Genomic DNA, 23,940 nt, shown 5'->3' with positions numbered 1-23,940 from the left:
CTTTTCATCTTTCATGATGATATATTGCCATTTCATAATATTACTTACAGTTATTCATTTTCTATGTTGACTGCTCATTTCATGATACAGTTACTCATTTTCTATGTTGACTGCTCATTTCATGATATTATTTACAGTTAATCATTTTCTATGTACTACTTATTCGTAATCCTGATTTTGTCACCATCAGGACAAACTATAATTAGTTTCACTTTATCTCTTTTGTTTTTCATTGTTTTAAAAGAGGGAGATATGTTATATCCTGATCATCTCCTTCCCTGCTGCTCAGCCTGTGTATGTGTGATGTCATTGGAATGTTACTGTGTGCATGATTTGAATGTGTGGTCAGTTTGATTGAGTGGGCTGAGCAGCTGGATGCTGCTCCCGGTGGGGCCTCCTTCCTTATTCCTTATTACCTTATATTTACCTAATTTTAACTAATAAATACCAACTTAAGAATACCAACGTCTACTGGACTTTCTTACCTTACAAAATACATTTACTACATTGCAACAGTCCCCTTTGGAGAAAATGGTGTAAATGGGCCTAGACTTTAACAACAGTGATCCTCCTTCTGACCCTTGCCTTCATGCCCACCCAGCTCTTTCCCAATTTCACTTTCAGCCCCTGTGTGTCTCTGGTCTCTTTTACTAAATCTTTATCCCCCCTCTACTTGTGCCACCTGCTCTTTCTCTATCCCCACCATTCTGTTTTCCCCTCTGCTCCAGTAAAATGTCACTCAAAGTGTCACACAAAATGCAGTAAATGTCACACATAGGTAATCTAAAAACAGAAAATGTAACACTGGGCCAAATTGAAAACTTTGCAGCTATGTTATTAACCCACCAACATCCATTTACACATTTATCCATACAGGCACCCATTGTCTATCCATCAATGAAGCAAGCAGGATCCACCATCCACTCTCTCACCAAGATCCAAGCACCCATCAATCCATTCATCCATCTAAGCACCTAAAAGCCACCCATTCGTCCATCGGTCCACCCACAAACATTCTTCCACTTACACATATTCATTCACATCACTTGTCCCATCCATCTATCCGTCCGTCTCTCCATCCATTTATTTATCAACCCATCAAGATCCATCCAGAGCCATTTTTTCTCCTCTCGACCAATGAAACTAACTATTCACCCATCCTCCCATTTACAATCTCCGTTCATCAGTCCATCTACCTACCCATCTAGATGTCCCTCTGTTCGTCTATCATTCAACATACATCTACCTAAAACAGTAATGATTGAAACATGAACTGCTCAATTTAAATGAACATTAATCTGCTATGTAAGTAAAAATCGAAGTGTCCTATTGAGACGGGAATAGTAAAAAATGTAAACCTGTAATAAAAGCCAGACAAACAAAAAAAGGAGCAAATGGAACAAGCTAGAGCTTTTCAAATGTCTTACAATGTTAATGTGTACTGTTAAAATATCTATTAAATGCATTCAGTGCTTAAAATCTTTGACGCTGCACTGAAAGCCAGTTGGGATACTCGCAACATTAGTTGCCAGCTGCATAAGGAACCAGAAGGCCGTAAAAAGAAAGTGCCCAACTTACGGACAAATGATGTCCGCTATCAGATCAATAACGGACAATGGACGTCAGGCTGAAATGACGGACCGTTTGTATAATTTATTTACGGCAAGTCAGAAGTTATTTCACTCTGCGCTGTTCTTGTTTTTTTCAGTGGGTGTTTATGTTCAGGTCCTAGGATGAATCTATACAACTGCATGTACCAGAATGCAATGCACGGCACGAAAATAAGCCTGTTGAAGGTGCTTCCAGGCAAACTTCTGATTTTCTGCACCAATCAAACATTTAACTTTTCCCCATTAGTAGTTCATTTGCCTTTGATGCCTCTGTTTTCGATTTTCCTGCATCAATTCGACCACAAAACGAGAGCTGGTTGTTAACGGCTAGAGAGGCCGACTTTGAAGCGGGGGAACCGAGTTCGAGTCTCGGCGTCGGCTCAAACATTCTCTGATTCTGGGCATATTATTTAAGCTCCCCGTGCCTAAAAAAAACATCCGTATCCACTTGGTGCTCTTGAAAAGCTCTCCGATACCTTCGCTTCGGGTCGAGTTCGCGCTATTAAAATTGAAGAAAGAAAAAAAAGCTGGTCTCTACGCACTTCCGGTGGCGCCGGAACTAAGAGCTGGTTGACAAGCATGACTCTTACGCACTTCTGGTTGCACCGGAAGTTACCTTACCTGCAAAGCCTCCCCGTTTGGGCTACGCTGCAAACTGCGAGAGAGGGAGATGGTGGAGAGACATTGTGGTCTTTTAAAGTGTGGGTATGGCGTTTCTCCTGCTTTTCGTTTTCTGCACGCAGACAGACCTTGAGTGCGTGGTTGAGAAAATATTTTATAAGCTAAGCACGCGGAGATCAGATTATCATCTCTAGGAGGACGATCCGGTTAATTATTGATTTCTGTTTTGGATGGAGATTTTTGGCTTCTGCTGTTGGATTAAAGGAGTTGTTTTTGAAATCCTCAACGGGACACAAACAAACGGCTCAAACTGTAAATGTGTAAAAATGTAGTCATGTGTACAGGTCTAAATTCTCGCAGGGACAGTTGAAGTTGCTGGTGTATAGTGTAGCAGTAACTTTTGAAGGGTAAAATCCGTTGCAGATGACATTTTCTTAACATTTATTTTTTCGTTAATTAATTTAGTGATTCTGGTCAAATGGGTGCTTTTCTAAGTGCAGGTCCGTTTTAGACAGGTAAAATAACCTTTCCTTTCACGCTGGATAGGGAAATCGAGTTTGTAAAAGGGAGCTAGTTCTGTTGATGTTTTGGACAGTTAACCTGCTTGAAAGAGCAAAGCGAAGCAAACTAGTTCTGTGCAGACTCTGCTTACCACATCAATGCGTTCTTTTACTTAACACTATTTCATTCTTTGTGAGCACTGAGATGTGACTACACCTCCCAACATAGCAGACCACAATGAATTTAGGGTTGTACAAAAGGTAGTGTGGTAGGTGTGGAAAACTCACCTGGGCTCGGGTTCATATAGGCTTTTTTTATTTTTAAGTGGCCATGGCTTGGTTTATTTGTACGTGTCACTGCGTCGGGATCTGACTAGTCCCCTCACTGCATTTTCCTGGTAATTATCTGCAGCGCTATGAGTCCGTTACTAAGGTATGTCTAAGTACAAAACTGGCTAACTGTTAGTACAAGTGCATATGCTATACATGTTTGGGCACATGCGTGTAGGTGAAGTTGAATATATGTAGGGGGTTCTGATCAGACCAAAGAACATATCTTCATTCTGGACTTTGCGTACAACCGTTTTACATGCATGCTAGTACACGGCACAACAAAAAATGCACACTAGTAACAACGGTGGAGTTTTCTGTACAATACAGAAGTATAAAGTTGTGTGTGCATGCTAGTGTGATTCTGGGAAGCTCCTACAGTATGGAGACCGTGTTTTTGTGCGCGAGGATTTATGTTTACTAAAAAAGTATGTACACATTTGCGCACATGCTTTTGTTACAGTTTGTGCGACTTGTTGCACACTTAAAAAGAAATACTTGTTTCGAGTGTGCGAACTGTGTGTGTATAACCATCAGAGTGCATTTGTTTGTTTCGGAGTATATTTTCTTGTAAATGGCTTACGTTTCAAATTAGTGTGCATTTAGGCGCTACTACGGGCACTTTGATGTTTGACTTTGGAGCCTGTAAAAAGGCACTGGAACGACTGCATAGAGGTTAAGGGTGGACGTGTTTTACCTCCGGAGTTTTGATGTTCGTTTCCACCTTTTGAGTGCTGTGTTGCTAGTGTCCAGATGTAGTAGCTCTCCATTGGTTGTGACCCCTGTGGTGCAGTGAGTTGTTTTTCAGTATTCTGACGCCCTGGAGGTTTGAAGTTGGGAAGTGTTCTGATGCAACAAGTATTGTGAATGACTCGTCTTGTATGCGTCTCCTGTTTGATTATTCTGATGCTGTGAAAATTCGAACTTGTTTATTTTGAGTGATTATTTCTTTATAGTACAATTTAAACAGCAGCTGGGGGGGGGGCGGGGGGCACTTGCCTCATGACTCATTGGCTACGCCGCTGCGAGTTCCCCATGTGCATCTCTAGCCACTATACCACATGTCCTGTGAAAGCTCAGGCCATTGAGGTTCGGGGTTCCAAGAGGACTTCACCCTGAGCTGTTAGTGGCTCGCCCACCTCTATTGAGCGATGTGTGAGAGCTCACCGCTCAACACCAGGGGGGCAAGCTCAGTTGAATTTCATGCTTTATTAATTTAAAAGTGTGTTTGTGGGACCCTATCTGAAAGTGGTTGAATGTGGCACTTAATTTCGAAAGAGGTGGCAGTGGGAGTTTTTGTCTCACAGCCTGGTCATGTTATGTGTCATGAAATGTCAGAATGTGGTTCTCCAGTAAAACTTAATCTTGATGGTATGACTGACGCTTTATTTTTCCTAATCCGGAATAACTATTGTGATGACAAAAACAGTATTTAATGGCACAATGAAAGAATCACTATTGTGTTTCTTGGTCAGCAGAGCTTTACATGAGATCAGACTGGCCCAGGAAAGATAGTTGTCATTCCTCATATTTAGATATTGTATCACTGTATACATTAGGAGGCAGAGGTGTACACTTTCTCGCTCTTCCTCACTAGTTGCTTTTCCTCATCTACTTCTCACCTCCCTCCTTTCCTCTTCTCCATTCTCTTTTCATGCACTGCCTGTTTCTGCCTACTCTTTACTCTCCCCTCACCAATTGCTTTTCTCTTTCCCTTCCAATTTCTTCTCTTTCCCCTTTTACTTTAGCCTCTAGGTCAGCTTTTCTCCCCCCCCCCTTCCACTCGCATCATTTTCCTTTCTTGCACTCCAAAATCTGCTTTTCCCAGTTCTCTTCACTCATCTCATTCCTTGTTTACCCAATTTATATGGTTTCCACACCCGTCTGTCCACACTCTCCCTTTATCTGTTTTTTGTTCTCACGCCCATCTTTTCATGGTTTACACTATTGTCTGCTTCCTAATTTCTCTCCACTGTTCTTCCCTACTGCTCGAGTTGAGTGTCTGCACATTGTAATCCATGCCTGATACAATTGTACGATGATGATTTATGCTTTTTTAACTTTGAAATACTTTATTCGAAACAAATTTCATAAAAGTACAATATACAGTATCCAAAATACATTTAACATATTCCAACCCGTATATATTGAACACAAATAAGCTATACATGAAAACAATTCAAACATCGGGTAAAAGTTTTGACCTGATGAACCAAGCATTCGCCACATATTTGGCCACCCCGCAAACCATATGCATTGGAATGACATTAGTTTGAATAATACGCATGGCTATTCTGTGGTCCTTCACCCCCAAATTCCTACAAACAGGTTTTAACCACCTTTCTCTTGGTTGTTTGTAAGCTGCACATGCAAATAGGAAGTGGCCCAGTGATTCTTTCGGGCAGGAACAACCTGGACATTTAAGCTCTGTTCCTCTATATCCCTTCCATCCTTCTTTGAATGAGTTAAGGGGTAAAACACCATATCTGAATTTCAGAAACAGTTTTCTATCGCGAGGGACCTGGATGAAATCCATAAAAGGCTCTAACTTTCTAAGAGGCTTGTGGTCAAGGAAGGTACTAGTTAAATGACCCCAGTTTGGATTCCTGAGTTCTTTTGCAACAACCCAATCCCAGTAAAGTTTTTTAACAATTGTTTTTGAAGGTGGCATTTGTGAAATCCAACACTCTTCTAGACCAATAGATTTCACCAGCCTCTTTAAATTGTTGAGCCATTTAATTTTATTGGCTACATTCAAACTAATCAACTCATCCAAAACCTGGGCATAGTTAAAAAGTTCAGGGGTCCTTCTAAGACGAACCCAAAATAACAAGGGGCGAATTTGCACCAGATCAGAAATCGATTTTTTTACCCAAGTCTAAAAATAAAGGTTTCAAGGGGGACGATAAGGGTAGCGAAACCATATCTCTAATAAATGTATTTTCCGCCACTACTAAAGCTTTTGTATTTTCCGCCCCCCAAAGTTCTGAACCATAAACTGCCGCTGCCAATGCTTTCCCTTCATAGACTGCCAGGGTAGGAGCTATGGGTCTACTAATGGATCGTCGCTGGTTCTTAGAAATCACTCCTGATACCCTTTTGAGGTTTAAAACCATTTTAGCGATATGTGCAGACCAACTCAAATTATTACAAAGTCTCACTCCGAGGTAATCAAATTCTTCTACCACCTCCAGCGAAGTGCCATTCAACAAGATGTTTACCCTCCTGTGTTTCTTTTTGGCAGGCAGCACCATCAACTTTGTTTTCGAAGTATTTATTGACAACCCCCTATCTTTACAAAAATTGCAAAAACGATCAAGCAGTTTTTGTAAACCCATGGGGGATTTTGACATGAGAAGGGTGTCATCGGCAAAGAGGAGAGTAGGTGTTTTCTCTCCTACAAGGACGGGGGCATCAGCAGGGTCCTCCCTCAAATGGTCTACCACCCCATTGATAAAGAGGGAGAACAAGGTTGGAGCCATCACACACCCTTGTCTCACTCCCCTATTTACCGGAATCTTCTCAGTCAGTTGGCCCTGGGTTCCCCAGCGAATCCTAGCATAATTCCCTTCATGGAGTTTAATAATGAATTGTAGGAGGTAACTAGGGAAACCCATATCGGATAAGACCGACCAGAGCTTGGCCCGTGGGATGACATCAAATGCTGTCTTCAAGTCTATGAAAGCCAGGTATAGACTGCCCTTAGTAATTAACACTGACTTCCAACAGACTGCACAAAATCTGAAGACCTGATCTATAGCACCTATGTTACATCTAAACCCGGCCTGAAGATGGGACAAAATGCCTTTATCCACAAGCCAAGACTCTGTGCGATTTATGATCACCCTTCCAACCACCTTCTGAATAATGTCTATCAGACTTATCGGTCTGTAATTGGCGGGGTCATCCCTTTCACCCTTTTTAGGTTTTGCCTCGGCAATGCGTACGAAGTACGCATGCGCCAGCAAAATCTAATGTTTTCCTCTGTAGAGTCGGGTATCCGCCCCCTCCTCACGCCCTCCTCCCATTGGCTAGCTCCATAAATGGAGGCTAGCCATTGGGAGCCGGATCTGTCCGTCAAAGGCCGGACCAGATTCGGGGGCGTTCCCGCTATTTTTTCCCTCTCCGCCTCTGCGATGTCGTCATCGCGGCGGTGGGCGGAGTTTCGTTTTTTTTTTTATTTGTTTCTTTTTCCCATTACGCGGCCGACCGCCGCAGGAGGAAGTCGAGGTGAGTGCTGCCGTTCCCTCCCCCCTCCCGCTGTCCGTGAGCCCACCTCCCGCGTCTCATGTCGTCTGTGCCGTTCCGCCCCCCTACCCCTATAGCGCGAACTCGCCCCGAAGCTATCCTGGCGCTTTACATGAGCACCGGTTGTGTTGCAGACGGTCACATTCATTTCTAGTTTAATTCCCGGATTACTATGGCCGGGAATAGACCCCAAACCCCCGGCGAGTTTCAGAAACGGTGGTTAACAAAGTGAAAAGGAACGCGTAGGCTGGCACATGCGCACAACCAGGGGTTCCTGGTAAATCTGTCTTTTAAGGGATTTGGGGCGCCCTGTCGAGTTTTTAATTCATTTTCTTTCTCTCCCACAGGCCACAGCTCGGAAAGAGGGTGGCCAGGCGTCTAAAGACTCGCGGCTTTGCAAGGGCCTCATTTTTTAGGCCAAACTTCGCAGAAGAGAACGTCAAGTGGTTCAGCTGGCCCGCTTGTTGCGGCTTTTACCCGCAGATCCTAATCCCACAGAGTGGATTAGGGGCCGGGGGTTGCAAAGGTTTCTGCTGACCGACTCAGCCGCACGGATAATCTCGAAAAAATGAGCACGCAAGGCAGAACGGCTTGCCAAAGCTGGTAAAAGTATTTCGAAGGGGTAGGAGGTTGGTCGTTCAGGTGCGGGGCTCCCAACGAAGAATGGCGGCCGGCCCAGTTTAGGCGCTTGACCGTCCGTCACTGCGAGGCGGGATTCCAAGCAGCGCCATTGAAATAATTCACTCTCGTTACTTGCACGGCTCTTTTGAATTCTAAACCGAAATTAATTAAGTTCGGAAAAAGGATACTACAAAAACACAATTTCTTAGAAGAATATGCACCATTTGACTTTTCTGCAGAATGTAATTAATTTCTTGCATTCTAAGCAGGACATCGCAGATTTTGGGGGAAATGGAATCAGACCACTGGCTCACTATATGTGTGGCAAAGGCTGCCTTATTAAGTAAGTGCATATCACACAATCAGCCTCAGCCTTTCAGAACTAAGCTCTCACTATACGTCAATAATCTGCTTTCCATACCCCCTCATCTAATCTGCTCTCCATACCCCTCTCATCTAACCCCCACCCTTGTATACAAACCCTACTACTTTAACCTCCAAACCCATTGTCTACTTCGTATTGGCACATTTTAAACTTCCCCTTCTGCCTAGCAGTGAACTAAGTAACTTGTGCTCAACTTGGCGTTCCTATGATGTAACATTTTAACTCCAGGACTTCCGGGTGGGTTCTCTAAGACCACCGCCTTTCTGATGGATTAGTTTATATTAAACATCCTAACTTTAAGTGAAGGCCTGCAAACCTGTGGACCAACTGTCTCATCTATGCCCCTGTCCAACAGCGACTACCAATACACCTCCTGCCCCGATGGCACCCGCCGTTCCTTTCCCGCTCCTCCCGCTGGGCGTTCCTTTCCCAACCCCCCTCCCGCTGGCCGTTCCTTTCCCGCCCCCCCTCCCGCTTCCGTTCCTTCACGCATCACCACACAACCCTGGCGGCTGAACATGATTCACAATGAATGCGCAGTTACCGCGAGGAGGCTCTGCTTTCACACGAGCGGGCCGCGGGCAGGCCGGAGGAGTAGCCGTGTTTGCTTAGTGCAGGGAGAGGGAAACCCTGCTCTCTCATGGCATTGTATGCAGCACCATAGCAACCCGGAGGCCTGCCTGGTAGCGCAGCACGCAGGCAGGAAGGCAGGGGCAGCAGGCAGGACGCGCTCAGACTGCAAGTTACGGCAGTCTAACTCCCCGCTCTTGCACAAATGAAGGGTGTGCTGCTGAGCGCCCCCAGCGCCCCACGACCGCGAGTCCACGCTTCCGCGTAAATGAGACGGCTGGGAGACCACCTCGGACGGGCTGTCGCAGGGGGCTTCCTACATGATGTGCGAAGTGGCGTAGTGCCAAGAAATGGAATCTGAACAGCTCCTCCAGGCACTCGGAAAATTAGGAAGGGGCGCACAACACCGCCCCCGCTACCACCTGACAATGAGGGGGAAAAGGCTGACCACCGGTAAGAAGCATGCCCTCTTATATGGAAACATGCTCAACACTTTTAAAAAAAGAAAAAAATGAGTCCACTTTTCTGACGCTCAGGGTATCTATCATGCCACACGTGTGCCCTGGTGGACATTAATGATATATTGCTTTGGCTCACAGAACTCTTTCCACAAGCTGTCTCTCTTACCAGTGAGTGCTGAAACTTTTTTTTTTACTTCTGTGTTTCAGAGCCGCCAAATATAACAGAGGAAACATTCGTAAGTAAACCAAGACTTTTAAACTCCCTCCTCCCCCCCCCCCCCCCCGCTGGCCGTTCCTTTCCCGCCCCCCCCTCCCGCTTCCGTTCCTTTCCCGCCCCCTCCCGCTTCCGTTCCTTTCCCGCGCCCCCCTCCCGCTTCCGTTCCTTTCCCGCGCCCCCCTCCCGCTTCCGTTCCTTTCCCGCCCCCCCTCCCGCTTTCGTGTCTTCCCCCCCCCCTCCCGCTTTCGTGTCTTTCCGCCCCCCCCCTCCCGCTTCCGTGTCTTTGATCTTTGGGTGTCCCAGTAGAAGACTCTTCCCTCTGCTATTTACGGGTGCATGGTTTTTTACTTGCTTGCAAATTCTGATGTGATGTAATGGGCCCTGCATTTTCGCGAGCTCCAGTGGTGTAATACTTTGAGGTCTTTGTTTTAAAGGGTGTGAGACTGGTTCAGCCTTGCTATTATCTGCGTCGCGTGTTTGTCTGTTAGGTAGGTATCTTCCTTGGATCCGGGCAGCAATCGTCAGTTTTAAGAGTTTTCAACGAGTCTAAAAAGGGGGTACGTTGGAGAGCTTTCCGACACCTCAGATTTCCTGGTATTAAACATCCTGATGTCTGTAAAACTGATATCTGTATGCCCAGTTTGTCATTGTTCATAATAGTTGCTATTGTTATTGCTGGCAAAGTTCTGTAAAACTTGCCCCAATCCCGCTTTCGTGTCTTTTCCGCCCCCCCCTCCCGCTTTCGTGTCTTTCCCGCCCCCCCCCCTCCCGCTTCCGTGTCTTTGATCTTTGGGTGTCCCAGTAGAAGACTCTTCCCTCTGCTATTTACGGGTGCATGGTTTTTTACTTGCTTGCAAATTCTGATGTGGGTGTTTGTGTGTCATTTGCGAGAGATAAAGCTAGTGGCATTGTAAATGACCATGCCATTTATTTATGTTAAAAAACATAAATAAAAATAATGTCAAGAGCAATGCCAATAGCTCTAACTTTAACAAAGGCAAAACCATTGCATTGTAAATGCTTGTTGTAAATGGTTATCACCTCAGCACCTTTCCAGGTATCAGGAACAGAGTGACCAGACTGAATCAAATTCATCAGACTTGATATATACTTAGCCCACACATTTGGTTCGTACTTTAACATATCCCCTGGAAGACCATCTTGGCCTGGGGCCTTCCCAGGCAGTAATTTAGAGATGGCATCTAATACTTCACTCTGGGAAAATAAGTCTATGTTGGGGATCAAATTTTCACATGGCGTGCTTTCGGGGATAGTAGCTGATAGAGGTATCAAGCTATCCTCACAGTACAATTTTAAAAAATGGGAATACCATTCCTGTTCAGTAATATGATTTAAAATGGGTCCTGCTCCCTTTCTATCTAGAACATTAATTAGTTTCCAGAATATAACAGTATTTTTCCCACATGCTGCTTCCTTCAGCTGCTGCCAGTGCTCTTCCTCCCAATCTCTTTTTGCAGATTTTATACTACTTAAATAATCTTTCCTGGCCGACCGGACGGCCACAGAATCCTTACTTCATATTGCTTTAGTAATTGCTTTCCTTTTAGTTCTACAATTAATCGTGTACCACGGATTACTTTTGGGTTTAATACCATTAGAGCGGGATTTTGCCAATGGCTTCTTACAAAAGTGGGCTCCCAATTTACTTATTAAATTGTTATAGGAGACCGACAAGCTGGGATCGGCTAGATTAACTGACGAGGAGACTAAAGCAGTCAATCTACTAGTTTCTTTGGATACCAAATCCCTAATATTTTGGAGCTTCCCCTCATCACATTTGACCACATTCCATTTAAGCTTCCGGTTATTATTTACAGGGAAAACTTCTTTAGTTATCAACTCTGTTTTCTGACTAAGATCGCGGCCACTTACCCACCGAAATTGCAAACATAAGGGGTTGTGGTCGCTATAGGAAGACTCCCTGACCTCCATGTCAATTACATCGGGCCAGGAATGTTCATCTAAGAGGATGTAGTCGATACGAGAGGGGCACCCCAACCTATTAAAGGTCATCGCTCCTTCGCGATCTGACTTTGTACGGCCATTAAGAGCCCATAAATTATGATCTAACACCAAGGCATTCAACTGAATAACTCTCGATGACCATTTCTTAATTGGGCTAAGATTTAATGGTGGTATGAACTGTCTACCTACCGCTACATTGGGCCCCAATGCTTCTTCTACATCTAAAGGTTCGAATGTGCAGTTAAAATCCCCCCCGACCATTATTTTAGATCTGGACGGGAGGTTTGACAGCTTCACATCCAACAATTCCAATATCGGTGAAGCAATCCCTCCCTGGAGGCCTCTAGCATAAATACAGAAGATTTCATAACTATAGCCCCCTGCACAATTCTTTAAAGTAATGTGTAAGATGTCATTAGAAACATACTTGTTCGAGATAACACTACAGTTCAGGGATATTTTCACCCAGATATGTAACCCACCGGAGGGGCGCCCTCTCCCCAATGAAACAGCTGGAACATAAAAGGTAGAATAACCATTTATGTATTCGGGGGATGGGCACCACATCTCTTGAAACATACATATATCAAAGTTGTTAATAAAAACGTTCCAATCGGGGTTTGCTAAATTTTTCTTTAAACCTGCAATGTTCCATGATAAAATATTAATAAAAGGACCCGGTGCCTCTGATTCCATTTGTCCTATAGTAGCTATATCTAGCACACAGTTACCAACTGCAAACGAGGGTTCAATAATATCTATACCTTTACTGGTAGAACCTGCAATAGCCACTCTGTCTACAGGCGGTTTTACTTGATCTCCAGGTAGAACCTGCACCACCCGACTACCCAATCGCTCAATAGGCCTGTTAGTAAGTCAATCGACTTCCTCCAGGCCATTGAAACGATTGTAACATTGGATAGGGTAATCCAGCTGTGGGCCCAACCATCCCTCCTTAAACCTATTTCCACCATTGTATGGTCTACCTCTCCCTCTTCGGACTTCTTGCCAGTCTCCATTTGCAGCCCCTCCCCAATTATTGGAGCGTTGGTTCCCTTGGGTTTCAGGTCTCCTCCGACCATTTTCGTGCGTGGTAACCCTTAGCCAACTCCATCTGTTATCGTGGTTCCCCACGGGCATATAGAAGTATGACAGGGGTTTAACAAGGATCTCCGAGTCATTGTTACGGCAATGCCCAGAGCAAATAAACTCTACTATGCAAGGGTCTTCAAATGTAATCACCACACAGTCTCCTTTGAGATGTTTCTTTTTCTCTCCTACCCATGGTGCTCTCTCTACCATAAGAATATTTTTATTGAGATTGGGAGGGGGTGGGAAATTCCTATCCAACCAGTGGCAAACTTTGTTTTTAAGGCCCCAAAATGTTTCGGTGATGTCTGGTGTAAGCTCAGGGACACCCGTTAGCACTATCACAAATGGGCAGGCGTCTGATGGTAAACTAATATTCCGCCGTACCCTTGGTGTCTTCACCGGGGGAGGAGGAGGGACAGCGCTTAAAGCGGTAGAACTAGATTTTTCCACAGGTTTACTAACGTCTGCAGAAACTTGTTTAGTAACCACTTTACCAACCTTCTGCACAGTTGGAACGGTGGGACAGGTCTTGGTTAGCTGATTGGGTGCTAATAAAGGGTTCTTGACCAATGGCAGTGGGGTTCCTGATGTACCGGGGGTAGTCTTCTGCATTATTTGAGTTGCTTTTTCCCCCTTACAATTCAGGTCCTTGGATATAATTCCGAGTTGATGTTCTATACCCTGGAGTCTAGTTTCCAAGGGCAAAAGCAAGGACCTAATAAGGGCCGCTAGAGAATCAAAGAAGGGCGCATCCGCATCCTCTTCACTCTCTACAGATTCATCAGGACTGCCATTATCAAGAATGCTAGCCAAGCTTGTATCGGATGCAGTTACGTCAGGTAACTCTAGAGGCAGGGGGTGGGATACACGATGTGGCCTGACAGTGTCAACTGGGGCATCCACACTTATCCCTCCCTCCTGTAAACCATTACCCACACAAACTGAATTCCCCGTACAAGGCAAAGTATTCTGATTTACTACAATTTCACTAGACACCTCTATAACAGATGGTTTTGGGGAGGATGTTATACCTTCTACAGGGAGCCCTTCCAACTGTGAAGGGTCTGTGTGTATAATAGCAGAGGTAACCACTGGAGTAGTGAGGGTGACGGACTCAGTTGAGGGTACTGGAAGTGTGGGTACCGGGAGTATATTTGTACATTGAGACTGGGCCACAACTGATATAGGGGTCACATGAGTGGTTGACAATTGGGGCATATCAGATAAGCTCAAATGTTTAATCGGAGTACAAGCCAAGGCTATATTACCCAATGACGATCTTTTGGCCTGGAGCAAATCTTGAGAAACCCTCCGTTCCATCAATATAATGCCCTCATCAATTAGGGTGTTGGTGCGAAGGATAAAGCTATCCAAAGTATTGGTAAGTTTTTTGGTTTTTACATTCTTTATCCCCGCCACCGCCTGGCTTCGGGTTTTTCGTGAAGACATAGTATTACGCCAACAAGTAACTATCAAGGGGTACTGTAATCAAAAAGTAGACGAACAAATGCTTAGTTAACAACCCCTAAAGTGTTATGTATAACTAAATTAAAAACTGGTACACTTAGTGGTGCTAAAAACTAATCAATAACATCCCATACGAGAATATAACACGTCAATAACAACAACGATAATCAATTAATAAAACTTGCAAGGGGTTGTACCCAGTCCAGTCCTTTCGGTCCTCGGAGGGCCTCAGAGGGCCCGCCCTTTGCCCGGGCTCGGTCCCGCGCGCGTCCCGCGTGCGCGGTCACCCAAATGTTTAAATAGGGAAGCTGGGGGCGGGAAGAGACACCAGGTGCGCTAAGGTGTTAATGCGCTAGGCACCCTGGGTCTCGCAGTCCCGGCCCGGCAGTAGCAGCGGTGAGTCCCGGCGGTCCTCGTGGATCAGGAGGCAGGAACACCCAAGGTCATAAAAAGTCTTAAAATCCTGGTAAAACAAACAGCAGCAAAGTATCCCCGTGTAAGGCAAGCGAGCGGCTCCCGCGGAGCGGGGGCCGCGAGACTTAAATATCCGTGAGCCTGAGAAGCTGGGACGGGAAGAGACACCAGGTGCGCTAAGGTGTTAACGCGCTAGGCACCCTGGGTCTCGCAGTCCCGGCCCGGCAGTAGCAGCGGTGAGTCCCGGCGGTCCTCGTGGATCAGGAGGCAGGAACACCCAAGGTCATAAAAAGTCTTAAAATCCTGGTAAAACAAACAGCAGCAAAGTATCCCCGTGTAAGGCAAGCGAGCGGCTCCCGCGGAGCGGGGGTCGCGAGACTTAAATATCCGTGAGCCTGAGAAGCTGGGACGGGAAGAGACACCAGGTGCGCTAAGGTGTTAACGCGCTAGGCACCCTGGGTCTCGCAGTCCCGGCCCGGCAGTAGCAGCGGTGAGTCCCGGCGGTCCTCGTGGATCAGGAGGCAGGAACACCCAAGGTCATAAAAAGTCTTAAAATCCTGGTAAAACAAACAGCAGCAAAGTATCCCCGTGTAAGGCAAGCGAGCGGCACTGATTTATGCACTGTGAGAACGTTTTTACAATTTTGGGCAGTACTGCTATCGCCCTTCCCCATAACTGTGTATCCTGGACTCAACTGCCCTGCCCAAATTTCGCTTAGGCTCCTGGCAAACCGTAGCGTGCAGTCTTCTGCAGACAGTGCACACAGGAACTGAATACACCTCTCTTCCCCCCGCCCCCCAGCCCTCTTCCTTGCGGCCACTAGGTGACTAAACTGCAGGTTACAAAGCTCTGAATCGCACACTCACGATGATGCCACTGCTTTGTAATGGTCACAGCTGAGCCACAAAGTGACTGTCTGGGCAGAATCTAACGTGGTTCTTGAACTGGCACAATTTCTCGAAATTTGCCAAAATCCATGGGGGAGATCTGCCATTGCTGCCTGGCTCAGCATTAACTCGGTGACTTGCTGATGGTGTTTCTAGTACTACCCTAATTTTGGTCTCCATATGTGTGCCTGTTTTGAGTAAATTCTTTGTTCCTGATTGGGTGTGATTACGACAAGAGCAATGGCAAAGCCAATAGGTATCAGAAAGAGTTGCATTAGAGAGCGACTCAGAAGGTATAGAAGGTGAAAGTCATACTGGCTTACCAATTCAATGTGGCGGCAGTCCCGGGTAGTTCCAAGGAATGTATACAGTCCGGATAGATGCGGACAACCCACTCGGTGTGTAAGAGATTTGCAAGTGGTCCTTCGTGGGGGGTAAAATTGAAGGGCGAGTGTTCTTGTCCGACACGCGCTGGAATTAATTCAATTCCGAGCCGCTCTCTAGTGCACCTCTTTCAACGTCGTTCTCTCTGATACCTTTACATGTCACCCTTACTGTCACACGTATGTACCTTGGACGTGTTTTATTACTCCCTCGAACTTCTCCAGATTTTCCTAATTTTAATTATAGACCATACCTCTCGTTGCTTTTGCCAATCCTTTAGTAGACTTGCTGTGATGATATCGCTCCTTCTTAACCCTTACATACCACCAGCATTGTTTTTCCAGGCACCCTGGTCGCTAGAAGTCCTTGTACCTTTCTAGTAATAATCATTACCCCTGGTCTCTTGGATGTACTATTCACTCCATGACACTGGCTCTTAGTGCTTGACGGTTCTTCGGACATCCAATTGTTGATCAATGACTCTCTTGACCTTATGCCTATGCATGCAGCTTTTTCTCACCTTCTATGCTTAATTGTACTTACTGTAAGAAAATCCTAACTCCTGAAATGTTTTTATTTTCCCTCCCTTGCTTCCCCTGGCAATTGAGGCTTGCTACCTTTAGGCATTGTAATTATGTCCTGATGATGATCCGCATATCTGTTGAAGCAGATCGAAACGCAGTCGACACTCTTGAAAAACCTTATACAAGTTAATTTTATGTGTACCAAATGTGTAAAGGTGTTGTGGTTAACTCTTGTTGTACTTTGACATCGTCCTAATTCTAAGTGCAACTAACCTTAAGCAGACCCCCCAGGATATAGCGGCATGGATTAGCAAATTTAGCGGCACAAAAATGGAAATTTAGCGGCACAAATATGGAAATTTAGCCGCCATTTTGCGGCATTTTATGTGGCCATTTTTCCTACAACAAACACAGATATCTTAGTTTTTTTTAGTTATTTAACAACATGAAGCTATGTATATTTGGTTTATTTACAATGTAGACACTTTGTTTCCCTCGAGCGTGTGCTTCACAATTATGGGCTGCTGCAGTTTCACAGCAAATCTACAACTAGGAAGGAATATTTCTTTCCTGTCCTGAGAGGCCCCAGTCTGGATCTCGTGAGTACAAAAAGGGGTTAGCCCTTACGAACTCCAGACCTGGGTCAGTGAAGCATTACAGAAAATGGGGTTGGTCAGAGTTGAAAAATTCCAATTGGGCTTATAGAAAGCCAATTATTCAAATAATCAATGTTCACACAATCAATAGCTTCGTTGTGAATTTAACTGAAGAATATTTGATTCAGACAATTCAATTCAAAATATTTTGGCATTTATTTTAGCAAAGTTTCAATCCAATTGCTGCCAAAAATTCATTATAACGACATAGTAAACATGTAATTGTAAATTCATTACATTCGAAAGTTCAAAACAGTGCTCTCAGTGAGAGGGGAAGGGGTGAGTGAAGTGAGTGGGACACGGTAAAGGTGTGGTGACATTTTAGTGGCATCATTTCGCAATTAAGAAGCCTTTACACTCAAATCAATTAGCAAAGGTTCCAAATAATCATCACACATAGAGGGCGAGGCACCATCTCTTATTTCAGTCCTATGGTGTGAAGTAAGCAAAGCGTAGTTCTACGTTTCGACCCCTGGAATACGCTAAAGGGTTGCTTTCAGCCTCATGTTGGGGTCTTCATCAGGATAGGGGGGGGGGAGAGCATCAATAAAGACTTCACTCGGATACAGTGCGCAGCTGGAACGGGAATCTAGCCATTGCGGTCCCGTCCTAAGCTAAGGAGCACTTGTGATCCCCGTGAATGAGGGATGTGCCCACAGCGTTTTCCGAGTACAACGTTTAAATAAACTGTGGGAGCTGTACCATGGCCCCTTTTTAGACGGCACAGACGTCGACCGTTTATTGATGCTCTCCCCCCCCCCTATCCTGATGAGATGGTGCCTCGCCCTCTATGTGTGATGATTATTTGGAACCTTTGCTAATTGATTTGAGTGTAAAGGCTTCTTAATTGCGAAATGATGCCACTAAAATGTCACCACACCTTTACCGTGTCCCACTCACTTCACTCACCCCTTCCACTCTCACTGAGAGCACTGTTTTGAACTTTCGAATGTAATGAATTTACAATTACATGTTTACTATGTCGTTATAATGAATTTTTGGCAGCAATTGGATTGAAACTTTGCTAAAATAAATGCCAAAATATTTTGAATTGAATTGTCAATCAAATATTCTTCAGTTAAATTCACAACGAAGCTATTGATTGTGTGAACATTGATTATTTGAATAATTGGCTTTCTATAAGCCCAATTGGAATTTTTCAACTCTGACCAACCCCATTTTCTGTAATGCCAGTCTGGATCTCAGCTGCCTCAGCCTGTTAATAAATTACGATAATAGTACTAGTCAGGGCAGCTGACATACTCACCGACTCGTAGCGTGGCTGCATCACCAGGCAAGCCTCAGGATTACCAATGTCTGTCCTTACTCCTGTGCAGATATTTCGGCACGTGACGGGTGCAGCAAGGCCCACCTTGGCATTTACTCTGAATTTAAGGACTGTGTTCAATATATTCTGGAAGGCCTCGCTACTCTCCCTAACTGTGAGAAAAAGCAAGGGTCACGCGGCCGAGGCAGAGCAGCCCTGCTGCGGCTTGCTGACAGTGCAGATTTATGAATTTGAAATCATGATGAATCAGAACTTTCAGATACCTCGATAATAAAGTGACGGAGCAGACCTACATGCAGATTTTAACTAGTTAGGGTGTCTGAAATTATCGATGCAGATCTACAGTGGTGGTGCGCTCCGTGGTGCAGGCGCTGTGTGACTGAAGTTTACAGTGTACACTTAAAATTAAGCAGTGGCCGCAAGCTGCCTGGTGTCAGCGTGGGGCCAATGTACTTACTTTCCAGTGACTGCGCAGGTGTCTCCCTATCTAAGAGTGCGTCCCCGGTCCGGCGGCCGCGGTGGTGAGCTGCACGGGTCCCGCGGCCGCACAACTGCAGCACGGCCATCAGAGCTTCTGAGAGTGAGTGTCACTCACTGTTTGTCGATGCTGGCCAGGCTCCTGCCGCCGGCCGGGCCCAACGCTTTAATTTATGCACACCAGGAGTACTCACGGCGGACTCGACTCTCAGATTGGAGTCCCCCACGGCCGCCGCTTTTCCTTTCACAACTCATTACACGCACGTGTGAAGCTCTAATCAGACCCCCCAGGATATAGCGGCTTTTGTAAAAATGCTGCGCGATTTCTACAAAAGTGCCGATTTCGCGGGCACTTTTGTAAAAATCGCGGCATTTCTACAAAAGTGCCGATTTCGCGGCAAACTGCGAAATCGCGATATCCTGGAGGGTCTGCTTAAGCTTTTGCCTAAAAGCCCCCTGTTTCTCTTTGTATGTATCTATGTGATTAGTAGGGCACAGGCTTGTGCCCCACCATGTGTATTATTGTATAATACCACTGCAATTGGTTTATAAGTAAATATCAGACCTCTGTCCGGCTGGATATGTCAAAACAAATATAGTTACGATTGAGTCTATATTTTTATTGTTCTCTACTCCCTTCCTTCCAAGGGACCACTGTTGTCTAATAGTAATTGCTCCCAAGGTCCCTGGCTGACTTGATTGGCTCCCCTTGTTGTTTTTCATATATGCTATTGAGAAAGCCAAACTGATCAATCCCCCCACTGTCGCCATCACTTTGCATGCAGAAAAGGCATTCGACAAAGTTGACTGGGCATATCTCCGTATGATCTTACAGGGCTCTAAAAATTCAAAAAATGGTACTAGTCCTGAGGGACTAGTACCTTGAAAAACTCATTGATGTAACTCCAACCTATTTGCCCCCCGTCTCTCAAAGCGGAATAAATGTGACAAGATAACAAGATTTAAAGGCATCTTTATTACTAGTTACCTTTGTGAGCAATAACAATGCCTTTAAATCTTGTTATCTTGTCACATTTGCTCCGTTTTCACTAACGGAGGGCAAAAGTTAGTTTGTCTTCCTACTCTCCAGAAAGGGCGAGTAGGTCCTAAAAGCAGCTCAACCTCGTTAAATTTAGCTTGCATAGGCAAGCGGTCGAGTTGATTTTTCGAGCCCTGTCTTAGAAAGATTCACCCTCGGAGACTCACTAATACATATGATTATGGCACTTTACCATGAACCCAAAGCAAAGGTTAGAGCGGGGGTTCCATTTCCTCAACACTCCCACCACGACAAGGAACCAGACAAGGATGCCCTCTTTCCCCATCACTTTTCTTATTAGGCATAAAGCCGTTTCTCTAACGTCTGAGAGAAAATACTGACATACCCGGTATAGAGTTTGGTAGTACAATCTTCAAAGTAGCCGCCTACGCGTATAACGTCCTAGTAGTGTAGAGAGATTCTCAGACGGCTATTCCTGCTCTGATGAAAGAGATAAAGGAATTTGCAGAAGTCTCCGGCAACACACTTAATAAAGAGAAGACTGAGGTAAAACTCCTTAACTCACTAGTGGGCAAATACATTTTGGGAGGCACAGGCCTGGCAACCAGAACCAATTAAATACCTAGGGCTACTATTTACCAATGACCTTCCCACCACACTAGAAGTGAATGAAAATATTACATTCAAGGAATTCTCCGTACTACTGAACGGATGCTCTCCAAATTTTTTTATCGTGGGGTAGGATGAAGACGATCAAGATGATGATTACACCTGTCATTAACTACCTTATCAGTATGCTTCCTATGATACTATCAGAAAACTTTATAAAGAGAAATGACAAAACCCTCTATTTTTTTTGGCAAGGGAGGAAGAGGAAGCCTAAAATATCGTTGGTAAAACTCAAACTCTGCAAAACCAGAGAAGTTCGATTGCCCAACTTTAGACACTACCAAACTGCTTTTCTCTGCAGACAAGGGGCAGCCTAGTTTGTAGAAAACCCACTGTATCAGCCTCCGTGGGTGGAAGTTGAATTAAACCTAATTAATGGCATCCCGCTACTCCCCATTATGACTTTGCATACATAGATCCTTCCAATATGTTATCCAAAACACTAAACAGGCCCTCACACACGTAGAAGTTCCCTCAGGTGTCATAATAGGTAAATCCAACATGGCTGCACTCTGGAATAACCATAAACTGAGATTAGGTAGTATCCTTACTTTCTGGGAGGACAGGTCACAGAAAGGTATCAACTTGTATAACGATACCCTCTCTAAATTTTTCACTATCCTGCGGCTAGAACAGAACCTCATTAACAGATTTGTATACATTTTTGAAGCTTAAAGCTCAGATCTCGAAGCAACCCATAAAACCCATAGACCTGTCTCTCGCCCTCAAATTGAATCAACTAACCATAGCGGGTCATATGGTGTCGAGAATATATAAAATACTCCTGTCTAATCCAGGTAAACGACACACGGCTAGCGAAAGGAAATGGGAAAGTGAAACTAACACTAAATGTATCGTGTGATTGGAAATGCATACATATGATGCCATTTAAGAATAAAATCTTGCCATCACTTTTATAGACGGAATATGATTATTAACAGATCCTAATGGACACCAGCCAAGCTCCACAAACTTAACCTCACCCAATCTCCCCTGTGCTGGAACTGTAATTCTCAAGTTGGGGACTTGCCACATAGGCAATTTTATTGCCCCCTCATGCAATCCTACTGGGATTAGATCCATGAATACATTCCAACCAATTTACATATTAGCCCAGCCACAGAATTCTCATATATTATCCTAGCTTCCCTAGACCCCCAGATAAAAAATGACAACGACTGTGACCTCCTGGATTTAATGCTCACATTAGCGTGCAAAATAATTTTGAACAACTTCAAACGGATTGCTGACAAATCATGGCAAGAAGGGCTAATCTTCCTGGGAGGTGCCGACAACATAGCTTTAACACTCTCTCCTTGGCGCCCTCCTTTATAGGAAGATGTAGGGCACTTTGGACGCATCTTTCTATACCTTCAAGCCACCATGAATTTTCTCTAAGACACCTAACTATACACATCCAAACTCAGTACACCAGACACTACTCGCATAGATCACATAGACCCAGCCTACACACACCCTGCGACCGGTGTAGTGATCCCTTAGAATCTGTTTGATTTTTTGTTAAAACAGGGGTTTACCTCTCACTTTGGACGTCTTAAATTTTAGATATAACATGCATATGTCAATATACAATGTGTAATTCTACAACACAAATTGATACTAGAAGTCGTACCAATGTATATTTTCCCCCTTCATGTCACCCCTTTTACCAATGGTATGGTTGAGGAACGTAATACTATCTGGTATTGGATATGTTTTATCTGACAATGTATATGCTAATGATTATACCAGACAGCACTCCTATTAAGTGAGTTCACAGTGTATCATCATTACCTGTCTTTTTCTTCTTTTACTTCACTTTTTTGTGTTGTATATCCTATAATGCCAATAAAAATTATTTGAAATTAAAAGATGTCCATTCCAAATAGCGATTCCTTAATGTTTGCTTTACCCATTTACATATTTGGGAAACCTTGTTGGATCGTTACTTGGTTTTAGTAAATTACAAAAAGTGTTTTAGCAAATGCAAACCCTCAACTTTACAGAATCTGAGGGTTTTGCAATCGTTAAAGTATTGCAAATGAGCCCCCAGAAAACATTTTAATGTTCCATAAAGTAGTAATATTTGATTACTGTGGGTGGGGACAGAGTTAGTCAGGTGAAAGTGACTGAAGACTAATGGTGGTGATTGGGGAGTAGGCAATAACTTTTTTACATATACAAAACTTTGTTTTCAAGATTGTAAATGATAGTTGTTACTCATTCATCATAATTTAACAATCTCTGAGGAAATAATCTCTGCCGGAAGTGTTCTAACTCCCACACGGGTGGCGCTAGAGAACATGGCGGCCGTGAGGTAAACGGGCACGGACCGCCGGGGAAGAAGATAAGAGCTATGAGGGTCTGAGGGCCTTCCGCCCGCCTCTCCATTTGTGGCATGACGCTTTGAGCGGCAGAAAGACGACACGTAAATAAAAAATCTTCTTTTTTATTTCCATTCACCGAAATTTGAATGTTATCGACTCAGCTGACTTGTGAGGGCGGCCCCAGCATCAGAGAAGTGGGGGAGAACGTTGACGTGGCTAAGGGCAGCGGGACTGCTGCAGTGTCTTCGAGCAGCACGCGCAGGGGAAGAGTCAGCACAAGCCTCCTTGCGGTGCATACAGCGTCTGAGTCACCAGAGAGGGAATTCAATCTGGATCCACCACCTAGGGGGGCCCCCAGCAAGATGGCAAGAACAGGAAACGTTTGAAAGAAGACTCTGTTAAACGACCTTTACCCCCTATGGAGAAGGAGAGTTTGCCTGCAGAGAAGCGAGGTGAGGCCTCCATCATTAAAAGCATATTCTAAAGTGCTAACACACGTAATGGCATCAGGAGACACTGGAGGTAGCACGACGGGGGGGCGCTTCAGAATAAACTGACAGAGCCTGATGTCAGCCCCATTATGCCCACTAAGTCGGTAATTAACTTAGGAGAGGAGATACAAGGGGGCCAAGAATTACAAGAATATAATGGAGATATCGGGACTCATTTTCAAGTAGCAACGAAGAATAAGTTTAGTATCCTCTAAGACAGTGGTTCCCAAACTTTTTTGACCCGTGGCTCCCTTGACCTAATTGGCAGTTGGCCATGGCTCCCCCCATTTTTTTTACCGGTGGACGGGTGGGTGCCCCCTCTGTCCATGCCTGCCCCTGCGCCCTCAGACTGCCCCTTCTGTGCATGCCTCCTTTCTTCGTGACCTCCGACTACCCCTTCTGTCCATGCCATCTCCATACGTGCCTTTTGACTCCCCCTTCTATCCATGCCTGCTGCCTTCGTGCCCTGAGACTGCCCCTTCCCTCCATGCCTTCTCCCTCCCCTCCACGCCTTCTCCCTTCATGCCCTGAGACTGCCCCTTTCCTCCATGCCTTCTCCCTTCATGCCCTGAGACTGCCCCTTTCCTTCATGCCTGCTCCCTTTGTGCCCTGAGACTGACCCTTTCCTCATTGCCTTCTCCATTCGTGCCCTGAGACTGCCCCTTCCCTCCATGCTTTCTCCCTTCGTGCCCCGAGACTGCCCCTTCCCTCCATG

General features: G+C 45.0%; 1 protein-coding gene and 1 long non-coding RNA gene across 21 annotated transcripts in view; one reads left to right on the top strand and one right to left on the bottom strand.

Moving 5' to 3' along the window:
- The window catches only part of LOC144781894 (uncharacterized), a 47,890-nt gene extending 45,636 nt beyond the window's left edge, over nucleotides 1-2,254 (bottom strand). Inside the window, exon 1 of the long non-coding RNA XR_013601081.1 lies at nucleotides 2,232-2,254. This is a non-coding gene — a long non-coding RNA (uncharacterized LOC144781894). The remainder of the gene's footprint in view (nucleotides 1-2,231) is intronic.
- CLASRP (CLK4 associating serine/arginine rich protein) overlaps nucleotides 2,199-23,940 on the top strand; it is a 739,455-nt gene continuing 717,713 nt past the window's right edge. For 4 of the 20 annotated variants that reach the window (XM_078660966.1, XM_078660964.1, XM_078660960.1 and 1 more), the window contains exons 1-2: nucleotides 2,216-2,311; nucleotides 9,554-9,582. The gene's annotated coding sequence lies outside the window, so the exon portion shown is untranslated. Of the gene's footprint in view, nucleotides 2,316-9,553; nucleotides 9,583-22,895; nucleotides 23,187-23,940 lie in introns of those variants that run through there. The other 16 variants (XM_078660958.1, XM_078660952.1, XM_078660950.1 and 13 more) reach the window with 8 other exon arrangements.

The sequence above is a fragment of the Lissotriton helveticus genome, chromosome 9 (assembly GCF_964261635.1).
Source record: "Lissotriton helveticus chromosome 9, aLisHel1.1, whole genome shotgun sequence".
In the NCBI taxonomy this organism is placed as follows: Eukaryota; Metazoa; Chordata; class Amphibia; order Caudata; family Salamandridae; genus Lissotriton; species Lissotriton helveticus.
The sequence above is the reverse complement of the archived record's forward strand: the minus strand, read 5'-3'. Positions and strand labels throughout refer to the sequence as shown.